The sequence below is a fragment of the Balaenoptera ricei genome, chromosome 6 (assembly GCF_028023285.1).
Source record: "Balaenoptera ricei isolate mBalRic1 chromosome 6, mBalRic1.hap2, whole genome shotgun sequence".
Taxonomy (NCBI): Eukaryota; Metazoa; Chordata; class Mammalia; order Artiodactyla; family Balaenopteridae; genus Balaenoptera; species Balaenoptera ricei.
In genome coordinates, this window is record NC_082644.1 from 73190121 (window position 1) to 73206859 (window position 16739).

The 16739-nt window shown below is 42.7% G+C and overlaps 1 protein-coding gene across 2 annotated transcripts in view; it reads right to left on the bottom strand.

Moving 5' to 3' along the window:
* APBA1 (amyloid beta precursor protein binding family A member 1) overlaps positions 1 to 9475 on the bottom strand; it is a 243280-nt gene extending 233805 nt beyond the window's left edge. Inside the window, exon 1 of one of the 2 annotated variants that reach the window (XM_059924869.1) lies at positions 9403 to 9475. The gene's annotated coding sequence lies outside the window, so the exon portion shown is untranslated. Of the gene's footprint in view, positions 1 to 9301 lie in introns of both variants that reach the window. The other variant, XM_059924868.1, reaches the window with a different exon arrangement.
* Positions 9476 to 16739: the final 7264 nt, after the last annotated feature.

Below are 16739 nucleotides of genomic sequence, written 5' to 3' on the forward strand. Positions count from 1 at the left end.
AGTTGAGAATTAAGTAATTGAACCGAACATCTAGAACTCCTGGGGTTTGGGGGCAGTGGTCTGAGAAAGAGGCAGGAAGGGAGAAGGGCAGGAAAGAACCATGAGGAGAGATTAAGCAGACCCATAAGTGATGATCAGTCCAGCAATGCAGTCGGGACCCAGGGGCTGAGCATGGGTCATACAGCCCAGGAAAGCCGCTAGATTTAAGAATCAATCCATTCATCTTGCTCCACTTTCCACACTAATAATTTCTTCTCTGGGAAATAAAACATCTACTCAAAATAAATTTCCCTTTAGTATTACTGTGACCTCCTACACTCATACTACCAAATATCCAAATATGCTAATAATTTGAAACAAATTTTAAAAACTCTCTGATGTGAAATTATTTCATACTATAAGGAAATAAGCACTCTTCTGATGGATGTAATACAACAGAACACTGTTTCTTAAACTGCTTGTCAGGACCCATTAGAGCTGAAATCAGTTTACTGCGTTGACAACCATATAGAATAGAACAGAAGATATCCAAGTGCATTACACATAATAAAGGACAAGTATTGTTAAGTGAATCTTTTGTTTCAGTTATATGTTTGTGTATGTGTGTGTTTACACACACTCATCTGTGTTGCTAGGCTATGATGTAAATGGTATTCTCACTAGAGATCGTGGTCAAACAAGTTTAAAGGCATTGAAATAGAGTGTGACCCATGTAGGTAAATCCAGTATAAAAATCCTAATTCATTGAATAGCCACATGAGAGGGTAATTATTATTCCTGATAAGTGGAATTTCTTTAGATGATAAGCTCTTCCTTTGCATTTAAGGTATGCTACAATTTACAGGATAAAGGATTTATGCCCACCTTGTCATGTATACCTCTTCTCTAAAATAAAGTGTATCTGTCAATTAATACAGAATTGATCTTGAGATACAAAATTTATCAAAAGTCAGAAACATAAGTGGTTACATTGTTCAGAACGATGGCTGATCACCTGCTTCGTGAAACAAAATCACTGAAGTATTTTTCACACTAATTAATCCACCATGGAGCAGAAGAGGAGGAGGCTGGAGAGGAAACAGTGGGCAGGGATGGCTTTTACCACCACTATACTTGAACAACCCCCATGATTACCTGGTGTATACAAAATAAGATGAGATTCCTAGTCCCCCCAAAATTAGATTTCGGAAGAGAGAAAGTCACCTTGTATTTAACTCCATATGAAGTCTCCCATCCTAATAGGCATTCCCTCAATCACTCTCTTCTGAATGCCAAAAAGCAAAAAGTCTACTATGTCCAAGATAACAGGAACTGAAATCAAGCAATTCATTAATCCTGGAGGTGATGGCAACTGATTTTGAAGGGAGAAACCATGTCAAAAACATTTACCTGGTAAGACTGAAGATTTTATGAAAAGGAGATGTACGTTTCAGAGGTTACTTGAGAACTATTTGGAGAAGATAGCCAGAAACAACTGCAACCAATACTAGATAGGGATGCTTACGGAGGTCATAGGATTGAAATAGAATAGATGAATGAATGAATGAAGGGGGCCAAGATTTTAACACCAATTTAAGAATATACTCATTCACAACTGCCTGCATTGGATGTCCGACAAGTCATGCAGAAGTGCTGGGTTGTGGAGAGCAGGAATATACGCCTATAGGAAGAAAGGAAAAAAACAATTGTTCTTACGCTATGTGAATGGGCACACGGGGCTTAGAATTAAGTGTACAGGGCCAAAATCATACGGGAATTCAAGAAGTACTACATTTTAAACAAGTTAGATAGAAATGAATATGCCGAAAGTGGCCTAATGATGGAAAAGACTCTGAAGTCAAAGCACTTGAAGAAATGATTTTGTGAAGTGCAAAAGTAGAAGAATGTCACGTTTTTATTTTATTTTATTTATTTATTTTTGGCTGCGTTGGGTCTCCGTTGCTGTGCACAGGCTTTCTCTAGTCGCGATGAGCGGGGGCTACTCTTCATTGTGGTGCACGGGCTTTTCATTGTAGTGGCTTTTCTTGTTGTGGAGCACGGGCTCTAGGAGTGCGGGCTTCAGTAGTTGCGGCACGCGGGCTCAGTAGTTGTGGCTCTCAGGCTCTAGAGAGCAGGCTCAGTAGTAGTGGCACATGGGCTTAGTTGCTCCGCGGCATGTGGGATCTTCCTGGACCAGGGCTTGAACTCGTGTACCCTGCATTGGCAGGCAGATTCTTAACCACTGTGCCATCAGGGAAGCCCCGAAGAATGTCATATTTTTAAATTACTAATTTTATATAATGTGAGTTAAAATAAATGCAAGTAGATTAATAAATATAAGTAGATATTTCATCCTTTATTTACATCCCTAAAACGTGCTTATTCAAGTTGATGTAAAGCCATTTAAAAAACCACCTCGTTGGAAAATTGGGGACCACCTCATAATCAAGGGTACCTTATACATGGGCATATGTGGTAATCTCCACCCCAGATAATTGAGGATTGTCAATAGTTGGCTTGTGAGTGAACCTGAAGAGTAGGAAGCTGTTACAATACATTAAAATCCCTAAAATAAAATACCAGTAACTGCTATCAAACAAATTCTTATCTGTTAAAAATTCCCTATGATATCCCTGTGCCATGTGCCACAGAGGCTGTTGCTGTGCTGTCCCCTCAGCCCACTTGGGAGTTCACCTGTGGCTCTGACGGACAGTTCCCCTGCACACTGACAGCTTCCCGCCTCTAGCCCACTTTTCCTCTCTGCTTAGCTACCCAACGGCTTTCTCTGGTGCCTCCAAAGCTTGCTCAGGCTAATACTGGCAGCACTAAAGTGCTGGGGACTTAATGTCTCCAGTATTAAATGGTGGATAAAATCCCAGTTTCCCCACTGCTTGGTGGACAACCATAAAGAACAGAGCCTCCATTGCCCACAGTGTTAATCTGCTCACTAATCTGCCTCTTTCCTTACTGGTTTTCCTTCCTTCCCTGTCTCATTTTTCTCCATTCTTTCACGTGTGCTTCTTGGGATCACCTCCCAGATAGACTACTTGTACCCAAGTCGTTGTCTCGGGCCCTGCGTGCATAAACTACTTAGCATCACGTGGTGATTTTGTGTCCTCTTTGAAAAACAGGTGTCTGCAGGAATCAAGGTAAAAGAGCTTTACCCTCATTCTTTACAACGGAAAAGATCTTTGGAAATATCTCATCCATTCCTTTCAATAAATATTTGATGATCCCTTACCAAGGCAAAGAGTTTTTCTATGGGTTGCAGGGTATGCCCAGATGAACAACATATAGTTCTAGTTTCAAAGACCTTAGACTTGAGAATGAGACATGAAAGATGGAAGAAGAAAAGGAACCCTATCACTGAAGAAGATTCAGGCCACAGAAAAGTGATGCGCAGTTCCAAGAGAGGGACTACTTCCAGCTGACTAGTATTTCATCACTACTCAGACACAGCCACTCTTCAAGTTTTCTAACTCAAATGTGTGATTGAGGACATCTATCTTTTTATAAACTCAGCACTGACTCACCCACAGGTCAGCCCAAACATGGTACGTGTGATACAGCCTTATGGGCAACTGATTCAATACCTAAAGGCAAGGCATCACATTGCAGGGTCCCTAAGTGACCGCTCCAGGTATCATGTGTGACACCACATGGCCAGGCGAAGCAAGGAAACCAGTGAGGCTTCCTTGATCGTGCCAAGCATGTTCCCATCTCAGGCCCTTTGCTCTTGACATTCTCTGCCTAGAAGGCCCTGCCCTCAGATACCTGCATGGCTCACTCTTTCAGCTGTTTACGCTCTCTCTGCTCACGGCCTTTCCTGATCACTCCATATAAAATAACAGCAACCCCTACATCACCACACTCTACTCCTTCCTCGCTTTCTTCTTCATGGCATGCATGCACTGCCACCTGACATATTATATATGTGCTTATTTATGTTTTAATCTCCTCCCTCTAAAAGGTCGGTGGTAGTAGGGACTTTCTCCCCCGCCCCCGCTGTATCCCTTGCACCAAGAATAGTGAATGGAAGACAGAAGGTGCTCAGTGAACATTTGTTGAAGGAATGAGCAAATGATTTCATCATCAGAACCTCAAAATCATCACTCACCACAGTCGAATTTCTATATACTTGTCTGGAACCATGACATGACCCTATAACTCAAGGGTCTAAAGGGTACAAAATTATTCTGTGAAAAAAACTTTTGTAAAGCTTCAATGTGTATAGCAGGTATGAACAGATAAAAGTTTTAATTTTGTCATAAACTTGGACAGGCCATGGAATGCAACTCATTCAATGTCCACAGTGTAAATAGGAAAGAAATCCTGAAATTTTAGATCTTAGATACTGTACCTATTTTTACTAAAAGAAATAACTTATTCATGTATTCCTGCAAAAAATACTTATTGTGTGCTTATGATGGGCATGGTGTTGGGTGAAGTGCTATACTTGATTTTTCTTTTGCAACATTCTGCCATTACAGATAGGGAAAGTTCATCTTTTTAAAAATATTTACATTTTCCCCCATTATTTATTGAAGTCGGCAATCCCTGAGAGAAAATAGTCACAGGAAATACTTCAGGTGCAGTCTTTTACTCAGCTAATTTTAAAGGCAAACATTTTTCTCTTTTCATTGAGTTTAAGGGAAGGAGGAACCACTGTATTTAACAACATTTAATGTTATTAATTTTAATAACAAAAATTACATAAGTGGTTGTCAAACTAATTACATAGGGCTAACTGGTTCCACCACAAATTCATGCTCTCCAAACAAGGAGGCCCTCATAGTTGGGTGATAATCTTTTATTCACCCCTGATTGACTCACCACTACATTTCCACAGCACTTAGTCCAAGTCTTTATTATTCTACCCATGACCTCAACCTGCCCTCCTCTCTCTGACTTGACTTAGAAGACTATAGCCAAATTCCTTTCTTTCTACCGCAAAGTTCCCATGCTTCTGTCTCAAAAGAGTGCCTCCTTTGAAGAGTCCCATCTTTTTAAAGATTCTGTCCCATCAGTTTAGCCTCTCCCTTACATTTTTGATCTCTTTTCCCTTCAATGGTTTCTTCTCCTCTGCTTATAAAGTAGGCTCAGGTCTTCTTATACTAAAAAATTACTTTCCCTATACTACACCCTACCTTTGATGTAGTAAACTCTCTCTCCTTCTCCTTCACCCCACTTACTAAAAAGGAACTCTGTCCTCACTGTTTCCATGTGCATCACCCTCTCCTCTTTAACCCCTCACAGGCTGGCTACACTTCTACCTGCCTCAAGATAATCAAGGAACGCCAGGAGTCAAATCCAATGGCTCTTCCTTCACTGCACCTTCATCCCCTTGTGCCGTGCTATAGGAACGATGGTGCTCCCCTCACCTTTCCCAGCCTCCATGACACCACACTACTGCCACCACATTCCTCCAACTGCCCCTTGTTTAACATTGTTCATATCCGCTTTTTTCTCTTTTCCTCTCCAACCCACAGACATCCCCCAAGGATCCTACCCTTAGCCTTCGCCTCTTCTTGCTCCATTTTCTTTATTGGCCATTCCTGAGACATTAAAATTGTTCCTAAGTAGATGACTTACAAATCTCTCTTTGTAGCTCTAACCTCTCTCCAAGACCTACCCCTGTATGGTAGTCCCTTCATTTGGACAAACCTGTCAGGCCCAAAATGAAACTTCTTTTTTCCCCTCTTCCTCATCCTCCTCTGAAGCTCCTTCTTGACAATGACCCAAGCATTCTCTCAGCTGAGCCTTACAATGACCTCTGACTTCCCTGCTCAGTGTTCAGGTTATTCTTGCGCCCTGTCTCTTGAGTCTGCCCTCTCCCCTTCACTCCCACTGTCTCATTTCCTCTTACCCCTAATTTGACAATAGAGTCTATCTGGTCTAGCTACTGCCATTCTTTCCTCATTTCATACATCCAACACAATGCTTCAAGATTAGCACCCTGAAGCACAGTTCTGGTCCTGTCAACCTTCCTCCTCAGAAACCTTCCAAGGCTCCCTGGCAGTTACTGAATACAATCCACAGAAAAGTTGCCCCACAGCCTTGAGTGACCCTCTCTTTCTTACCTTACTTCTCACTTCATCTCTGGGCATCTCCTACGCTCCAGCCAAAGCACATCATTCTTTTTTTTCCCCCAGTTTTACTGAGAAAGAATTTTTAAGCACACCATTCTGTTCCCTGAATGGGCACATAATTTCCACCTTTGCTACGCTGTTCCTCCCCCGAGTATGCCCTTCCTTCCCCGCCAGCCCAAACTCCACCTATGTAAATGTCAGCTCAAAGGCTCCCTCTTCCAAGAAATCTTTCTTGATTCTTCCTTCTGAAGTCATTGTTGTATCCTGTGAACTCCTACAGCTCTACAGGCGTATAGCTTTTTCAGCACTTAACCATTTTCCACCATTCTTGTAGTTCGTCACATGCATGCCCTGTCTCTCCTTGCTGGCCATGAACTTCCTCTGGGCAGGATCTAAGTCTCCTTATTCTTCAAATCTCCAGCTCCCGTAACATTTCCCAAACCCTATCCAAAGGTATACACTGCCTGAGATGTAGTAGGCAACTAACAAATGTTTGTAAATTAATCATTGTGACCCAAAGGGTTAACTTTGGGTTTTAGTGCTTGAAATTCTCTCAACTGTAATAACAATTACTTTTTCCTTGCAGGATGTAAGTCCCACCTCCCCCACGGTACCATAGTTTATTCCTTTTGGCTCCAAAGGTCAATTTTCAGATGTCTTTTATTCCCAAGTCTTCCGAAAAACAAACTTCTTTAAAAGACCCAATAGTGGAAAAGAAAAGAATTAATGCTCCTTTAAGTGAAGAAAACGCATCCATGCAAAACAAATTACTTGCTGCAGGCTACAGCAAAAGGTACAACTGTTTAGCAGACTGAATTACAGGATTCAAGCTGTATCATTAACCTTAATAGTCCAATCTTTAGAAAGCTGGGCATTGCATTTTAAAAATCACAGTTACATTAGAAAGGAAATCACTAATTCCTGAGTCATCAATTGTGCTGTTGTATAATTATTCTTTCTCTAAACAGTTGATTTACCTTGATAATTGTTAACATTCTTAAACTTCCTTGTAAGATATTGATATCTCCGTATTTTACTTGCAAATATAAAGACGACAACTTTTTTTAAAAAAAAGCTAAAACCTCTTAGAATGCCTTTTACATTCCAAAGTACTTTTCTCAGAAAGAAACTGGCAGAACTAATAAGAGAGTAAAGAACTAAGATTCCAAATTCATTTTTATAAATCTATCCTTAAACCTTGGATGCGATCCAACAAACTCATATTAAAATTTTAGACGGCTTGACTTAAAGGACATGAGGAAATTTACTTTAATGCTCACAGCTCCAAGAAAACCTGGTCTACGGATCATCATTAATTAAGAGAAGAAAAAAACATATGTGGACAGCCCTGGTTCTATTATTTTCAACGCAACCTCTGCAAAACAAAACAAAACAAAAATTTTTTAAAAGAGAAAGAAACGTCTGATGCCAACGTGTTGTATACTTACTTGTGTAGCTATGACTGCTACAGGCTCTTCAAGAGGACCGAGGCAGCCAGTTTGGATTCTGACAGCAATGCAGTAGAATCTAAGGTGTTACGATTAAAATAGGTTCTAAGCAGGTTAACCTAGTCCCACAACGTTTTAATAAAGAAGTTATCAAGATACTAAGTGTAAAGGTGCATTCATTCCTATAAATACCGCAGGAGAAATACAGGAGCTGGGGAGCCAAACTGCAGTGGGCACACATATGAATATGCTATCTCCCTTCCTATCTCTCTCTACCCAACCCCACACAAGCCTATCTTTATCACACAGAAACAATTAAACAGCTATAGGCTTTGGATGCAATTCTGTGTCCTGGCTCCCACTGGGTGACTTATTGCCAGCTTGACATTTTCCAAATTCCCTACTAGCAGGCTACATTGGCTAGGAAAGCAGACACACTGACCTGGGACCCCATCACCATGGGTCTTTGGGGATTTCAGTTCCCGAATAATACATGGTACCACCTAGTCATTGTGAAGGCTGGAAGACTGGATGTCACCAGCAGTAGAAATAAAGTATCCCTTTTCCTAAGGAAAACGCCCTGCCTGTGTGACGCTGACCAAGGCTGGAGGTGGGGGGATACCAAACATTTCTCAGTATGATCTTTTTCTTCTTTTTAAATACTACCCCCCATCTCTTATACACACCTCCAGAGTTCATTCTACAAGAACCCACAAAAAGACCATATTCTTCAGCCATAAGATTTCCAGTGTTTAAATGTGGAAGAAGGTCTAGTTGACATTCAAAGTTATGGGGACAGAGAGAAGGTTGTGACCATTAAAGACCTTTCTCCTTCAGGTCAGACAAGAGATAAACAATAGAAACTGCAGAGTCAGGGCATCTAAGACCCTTACAGAACAGGGGCTGAGGAGAGGACAAGTGTCACAGGATGCAAGCTCCCTTCAAAACCTGGATGCCAGCAAGCCCAGAAAGGGTAACCATTATCCTGTTTCCCTGCCATGTGCCCAAAGCCACATGCACACTTCCACATCCCCATGTCAAGAGACATGTGAAAAAAGAGGGAAGTGAGGGGAAGCAAAGGGAAGTGAGAATCCCTACACCCGGCCATCCACGCGGCAGGAGCAGAACCGAGACTGTGCTCAGAGTTGCAGGGTCGAAATAACGAACACTGTCCTACAGTCAACGGGTGGCAGCAAGTCAGGGCACCCGCAGATCTCCGGGTTTGGAGAGCAGTATGCAATCACACGAGTATACAGACATACACAGATTCACACACATGGGATTTTACAAATCCGCACCACCCCAATGCCTCCCTCCACACTCAGACACCAAGTGCATCCTGCCCACTTCATCGCTGCCATCACCACACTCTTTCTCCCGGAGAAGTCAGCCGAGAGCTGAGGGATCCTAGCGGGGATTCCTGGAAATGTCATCCCCCAACACCTTCCCCCAACACCGTACGCCACCCCCATCCCTTCGGCTCTACCTTTTACACACACACACACACACTCCTGCCATGACTGTCATCAGGCCCGCCGCTACCCCCAAAGCACCGCATCTCAGCGCGCACCGGACACCACCTACCCTCAGCGACCCCTTCCCCCGCCCCGTTAGCTCGATGGCTCAAGTCATTGCCCCCTGGATGTCGCCGGCTGTCCCCTCTCATCCGCACTATTGTTCCTTGCAGGCGCCCAGGGGCGCCCTTCGGCGAGGACCGGGTCTCCATCGGGGGCAGCATCAGCACCGGGGACCCCGCATTCACCCACCCGTCCCTGGCGGTGGTACCTTGCCTGACAGCTGGGTCCGCGGGCCCGCGGGAGCAGGCGGTGCTAACGACAGCGTTGGTGCCAAGGCTGGGAATAAAGCTCCACTCCAGCCGCTCCTACCTCCAGCGCCACCATCTTCTCCCGCCGCCGCCGCCGCCGCCGCCGCCGCTGCTGCAGCGACCGCAGCCGCCCTCGCCCAGCTCCGGCTGGGGCTCCGCAGCCGGCGCTCGGGCCCCTCCGCTCCCGCGGCCCCACCCCCTTCTCCCCACCCCTAGTGACGCGCGCCTGGGCTGAGCCGGCGGACTGGCGAGGGAGGGCGCCGAGGGGAGCGCGCGCGCACGCCGCGTGCTAGGAGCGTCCTCGCCTCCCACGCCCACCTGCGCGCACGCGCAGCGCGCGAGCCCGAAGCCGCGGGGCGGTGTTTTCCATGCGCCGCCCCTGAAGCTCCACAGTCGCGGCGCGGGTGGGCGTGAGAGGCGCTACTGTCTTTCGCAGCCCATCGCGCCCCAGCTCGGGCGGGCGCGTCCTGGGGTGCGCAGGCCCCACTGGAGCTCCCCGGACCCCCTCCGGCTCCCGGCCCGGCGCACGGAGCGGGAAATGCGGCTGCGGGACCTCCACCCTCCTCGGTAGAAGCCCAAAGGGGTCCCCGGCTTCCTCAGCAGCAGCTGTGGCCAATCTCTGCTCGCGGGACCACGAAGCCCGGCCGCCGCGTCGGCTCCTGAGGGGTGTTCCCTTTCCTGAGTTACTACCGAGCTTTCCCGCTCCTCCGGCCCCTTGAATGCTGCCTGCACTGCGCGGCCAGGCAGGCGCACAAGGCCCCCCAAGAAAATGGGGTTGCTGGTGTCTCTGGAGCGCGCTGCAGTTCTGCGTTTTCGCCGCTAGGGAGAGAGCTGCTCGGGTTTGGGGCGCGTTTGCAGCCCTTGAGGGGAACTGCCCAGTCCTGCGGGAAAGAGCAGGAAGCATCTGGATTATGATGCCGGGAGTGTATTTGAGCCTGGCTTAGGGCATCAGCCCCAGATATGCCTGGAAGGGAGTAAGGGAGGGGACCTTTGCAGCAGGGACCAGGTGGCAGGCGCTCTGCGTTAATGAAAAGCAGTGGGACGGACAGGCCTCGGGAGACCTGGGTTCTGGCGCCGGCCTGCCTCACCTGTAATTGGCAGTGTACTATGGGCAAAATCATTTCCCCTCTTCACAGATTTCTTAGCAATAATAAGAAATGATATTTGCACAAAGCCTTATAGTTTGCAAAGCCATCTTCATACACATATTCTCATCTAGTAAAATGAAGGTAAGCTTTGGTTATCTAGCTCCCTTGGGAAAGAGATCTTCTATCACATCGTGTTTCCATATTATTTTGAGCACAGTGCCTCCAGAAAAATCTGGGTATGTAGCCTGAAGCATTCTTGAAGTTTTGTGTTTCAGTTTTAAAATTCACATGAATTTGCATTCTATTCCACAATGAATCTCTCTTTTTCGCTTTAATAAAGCAAATAATAACTTCCCCTCCTCAAAAAGATCTTTTAGTAAAATTGAAATATTATATACTAGGAAGATGTAACATACTTGCCCTGTGACCTTACATTTCCATTTTTTTTCCAGCAAATATTTATTCGACATGTGCTCCAGACAAGGTCCTTGTTCTCCCAGAGCTCTCAGTACAGTGGAGGAAACAGGTATTAAACAATCAGACTAATAAGTGCAACCACGATCAGTTCTCAAATGCAAAGGTGCTAAGGGTTCACAGAAAAACCTAATATATTCTCCAGGATTGGGTAAGTCTTTCCGGGGAAGTGACCTTTCAAGTTGCCCAGGAGAGGCAGCACTGAGACACTTACAGGTAGACAGAAGGAAGGAAATGTGTAGAAGCCCACCCAGGTGGTGCTGAAATGAGAGGGAAAGGAGAGCCGGGTGGGAGAGGCAGGCAGCAGCAGCAGCCAGAAACTATAGAACCCTGTGGGCCTTTTTGAATAAGGATTTTATCTTGTGAGCCTTGGAAGGTCTCTGAAAGGCTGTAAGAGTTGGGAGTGAGTGATCATGATCACATTTTAGTTCTTTAAAGATGGTTGAGGTAGTGATGTGAAGAAGTGATTCATGGAGGGTAGGGTCCAGGGCAGAGAGAATCTGAGCCCCATGACACATCCCTGCCTATATGCTTGGTGAGTATTTAGAGTTTTTAGTCTTCACACTGACTGCTCTTCTGTTTGCTTTTAGTTCTTCCCTCTGCTTTCATATGTACCAGTTTGGGGGCCTTTCAGAGTGCCTCTCTGTAATAGTCCCTATTTTGTTACTTTCAATCTGCTGCAGTTTAGGAAAGAAATTAACTAATCTTGTTAGAATTTCAGGTTCAGTAAGGGGGTGTAGGTTCTGAGTGAGAAGCTTTTTCTGTGCATATGCTTGGTGTCATTTGGTTTATTATCTCAGTGATCTTTCTGCTTATTTTCTGCTTTTGTGCTGTGCTTACGGTGAGGCAATATTCCTTGATGCATGAATGAGAGATGCATTATTACTTTAATAATATAATATCTTTTCTTCAAATTTTGCATCACGGGATTTTTGTGCAGATTAAAGAAAGCGAGTGAAATTACTCTGTGAAGTTTTAAGTGCCATATAAAAGAAAATAATCATTGTTATAATGGCAGCTTAGAGACTTCCAAAACTAATTAGTTACCAAATATTCACATCTTGAAAACTCACTCCCTCCTCTTCCCTCCACCCTCCCACGAAAAAACACAGAGATGCCTATTTCTTTTGGAGAGCACAAACTGAAGTGCTCATGTTACTCTGTGCCTTGGCTGGCAGGAAACTCAAGCCAAATTTGCAGGTCATTGTAGGAAATGGGTAGATCCATATGACATTCATATCTATGTCATAGCTCTTCCCTTCGTCTTGTTTTTCTGTTCTATCTATAGTTTTCCTGTGCCTTGTTTATTGGTATTTTTCTACTTTATTATAGGTATTCTTATAAGCCACTTCAAATATTTGTATCCACCTATTTTAACAAGGGTCAGAACTGCTGTTCAATGTTTCAGAAGCCAGGATATAAAATACTGGCACCCTGCCAGCCATTGTAGCGGGTACAATACTATAGACACTGTGCCAAGTGACTTGAGTTTAAATTCAGGCCTTGTCCACCATTGCACGTGGATCTGAAGTCTCTGTGCATGCCAGTCTAGAGCCTCCTATTACAAGCACACTCAAGTTTGTCTCCCACTGGCTCATAGATAATTTCATCATTTCCTTTAGTGTGATCTCCAAGTTCCCGAACTCATCAGCCTGCCCTGTACTTACAAGTATATCTTAGTGGTATAAGCACGGTTTGTTCAGTTGATGAGAGGGCAGGGATCCATGATCTTTTACTCATTTAGGTTTCTTTTTGTCAGCAAAGACCTGAAGATTCCAGGATTAACTAAATTCATTGACACTTCAAAAGAGTGTGACCATGTCTTTCAGCCTCTGTTGTGATTCTGGACAGCCCAAACTGGACATGTCTCTTTGGGTAGTGGTAGATACTTTTGCTTGACTTCAGAAAGTTGCTTAGTGATTGCCTTCTTTCTATCTCAGTCCCTGAGTTTGTCTTATGAGCTGAGGTTGTATATAGAACAAACACTCAGCCACCTTCAGGTAATGAGGTTTTTCTTGAGGATTTCAGTTTTGCTAACATTTGATAATCTAGCAACCTTTCTAATCTACAGTATAGTTATTTTGTCACAGAATTTTAAATGTATGGACAAAATAAACAATTATGAAATGGACATATCCTAAATTTCAGTGAATTTACTTTTACATGCTGATTCTTATTTCACCAGCTTTTTCTCTAGACATACATTCCGTCCTGGCTTCAGACAGATCCCCGTCTTTTCTATTCCCCAAACAGGTCAGGCTCCCTCTCTCTCTTCCTTGAATCACATTCACTGTGCCCTTTTAAAGATTCCCACCAGAATTTTGTACTGTGGCTATGCTTATCTGACCCATTGGAAGATATTCTGGTTCCACACATAGTAAGTCTACAACTGAAAATGGAGTTTCTGAATGAAGAATGTCATGGGAACATATTGTCTTGTTTAAATGGTCATGTGCCTGTTCCTGAACCAACGTCCATGGCCAGTGGCAGGACTCCCACCCCTGGAGCTGGGTTGATCCTCCTCAAACCACGTGGTTGATTAAGGATAGAGCAGACCTAAGTATTACCACAAAGAGCGGGAAATGGACAGAAGAAAGCAACTATCTTGTTCATCTTAGGCTTATACCAGAGAAAAATGAGAAAATTTAACATAAATGTACAATAATAAGGGAATTGGCACATATATTAATATGTCTTTACAGTGTTATATTATGCAGCCATTAAAAATGTTATATCCACAGATTTTTTAATAATATGAAAAAAACACAAGCTTAAGTTCTCATCACAGTTTTTATTTTTTTTTAAACATCTTTATTGGAGTATAATTGCTTTACAATGGTGTGTTAGTTTCTGCTTTATAACAAAGTGAATCAGTTATACACATACATATGTCCCCATATCTCTTCCCTCTTGCATCTCCCTCCCCCGCACCCTCTCTATCCCACCCCTCTAGGTGGTCACAAAGCAACGACCTGATCTCCCTGTGCTATGGGTCTGCTTCCCACTAGCTATCTATTTTACGTTTGGTAGTGTATATATGTCCATGCCACTCTCTCACATTGTCCCAGCTTACCCTTCCCCCTCCCCATATCCTCAAGTCCATTCTCTAGTAGGTCTGCATCTTTATTCCCATCTTGCCCCTAGGTTCTTCATGACCTTTTTTTTTTTTTTTTTAGATTCTATATATATGTGTTAGAATATGGTATTTGTTTTTCTCTTTCTGGCTTACTTCACTCTGTATGACAGTCTCTAGGTCCATCCACCTCACTATAAATAGTTCCTTTTTATGGCTGAGTAATATTCCATTGTATATATGTGCCACATCATCTTTACCCATTCATCTGTTGATGGACACTTCAGTTGCTTCCATGTCCTGGCTATTGTAAATAGAGCTGCAATGAACATTTTGGTACATGACTATTTTTGAATTATGGTTTTCTCAGGGTATATGCCCAGTAGTGGGATTTCTGGGTTGTATGGTAGTTCTATTTTTAGTTTTTTAAGGAACGTCCATACTGTTCTCCATAGTGGCTGTATCAATTTACATTCCCACCAACAGTGCAAGAGTGTTCCCTTTTCTTCACACCCTCTTCAGCATTTATTGTTTGTAGATTTTTTGATGATGGCCATTCTGACCGGTGTGAGATGATATCTCATTGTAGTTTTGATTTGCATTTCTCTAATGATTAATGATGTTGAGCATTCTTTCATGTGTCTGTTGGCAATCTGTATATCTTCTTTGGAGAAATGTCTATTTAGGGCTTCTGTCCATTTTTTGATTGGGTTGTTTGTTTTTTTAATATTGAGCTGCATGAGCTGTTTATATATTTTTGAGATTAATCCTTTGTCCATTGACTCATTTGCAAATATTTTCTCCCATTCTTCGGGTTGTCTTTTTGTCTTGTTTATGGTTTCCTTTGCTGTGCAAAAGCTTTTAAGTTTCATTAGGTCCCATTTGTTTATTTGTGTTTTTATTTCCATTTCTCTAGGAGGTGGGTCAAAAAGGATCTTGCTGTGATTTATGTTATGGAGTGTTCTGCCTGTTTTCCTCTAAGAGTTTGATGGTGTCTGGCCTTACATTTAGGTCTTTAATCCATTTTGAGTTAATTTTTGTGTATGGTGTTAGGGAGTGTTCTAATTTCATTCTTTTACATGTAGCTGTCCAGTTTTCCCAGCACCACTTATTGAAGAGGCTGTCTTTTCTCCACTGTATATTCTTGCCTCCCTTATCAAAGATAAGGTGACCATATGTATGTGGGTTTATCTCTGGGCTTTCTATCCTGTTCCATTGATCTATTTCTGTGCCAGTACCATACTGTCTTGATTACTGTAGCTTTGTAGTATAGTCTGAAGTCAGGGAGCCTGATTCCTCCAGCTCCATTTTTCGTTCTCAAGATTGCTTTGGCTATTCGGGGTCTTTTATGTTTCCATACAATTTGTGAAATTTTTTGTTCTAGTTCTGTGAAAAATGCCATTGGTAGTTTGATAGGGATTGCATTGAATCTGTAGATTGCTTTGGGTAGTAGAATCATTTTCACGATGTTGCTTCTTCCAATCCAAGAACATGATATATCTCTCCATCTATTTGTATCATCTTTAATTTCTTTCATCAGTGTCTTTTAATTTTCTGCATACAGGTCTTTTGTCTCCTTAGGTAGGTTTATTCCTAGGTATTTTATTCTTTTTGTTACAGTGGTAAATGGGAGTGTTTCCTTAATTTCTCTTTCTCATCTTTTGTTGTTAGTGTATAGGAATGCAAGAGATTTCTGTGCATTAATTTTGTATCCTGCAACTTTACCAAATTCATTGATTAGCTCTATCAATGGTGGCATCTTTATGATTATCCATATATAGTATCATGTCATCTGCAAACAGTGACAGTTTTACTTCTTCTTTTCCAATTTGGATTCCTTTTATTTCTTTTTCTTCTCTGATTGCCATGGCTAGGACTTCCAAAACTATGTTGAATAATAGCGGTGAGAGTGGACACCCTAGTCTTGTTCCTGATCTTAGAGGAAATGCTTTCAGTTTTTCACCATTGAGAATCATGTTTGCTGTGGGTTTATAGTATATGACCTTTATTGTGTTGAGGTAGCTTCCCTCTATGCCCACTTTCTGGAGAGTTTTTATCATAAATGGGTGTTGAATTTTGTCAAAAGCATTTTCTGCATCTATTGAGATGATCATATGGTTTTTATCGTTCAATTTGTTAATGTGGTGTATCACATTGATTTGCATATATTGAAGAATCCTTGCATCCCTGGGATAAATCCCACTTGATCGTGGTGTATGATCCTTTTAATTGTTGTTGGATTCTGTTTGCTAGTATTTTGTTGAGGATTTTTGAATCTATATTCATCAGTGGTATTGGTCCATAATTTCCTTTTTTTGTAATACCTTTGTCTGGTTTTGGTATCAGGGTGATGGTGGCCTCATAGCATGAGTTTGGGAGTGTTCCTTCCTCTGCAATTTTTTGGAAGAGTTTGAGAAGGATGGGTGTTAGCTCTTCTCTTGATGTTTGATGGAATTCACCTGTGAAGCCATCTGGTCCTGGACTTTTGCTTGTTGGAAGATTTTTAATCACAGTTTCAATTTCATTACTTGTGATTCGTCTGTTCATATTTTCTATTTTTTCCTGGTTCAGAAGTCTCTGACTTTTTCTGTCAAACAGAAAACTGAGTTTTAAAAAAAGACATTAGTCAACATTAAAAAAAAAAAAAAACCACAACACTTTCTACTTTTATTTCTCAGAGAAATTTATCGTTCTTTGGCCTTCCATGTCAAACTCATATCTTTTTATTAAATCTAACTGTTGAGATGCTTCTAAGTTAGGTCA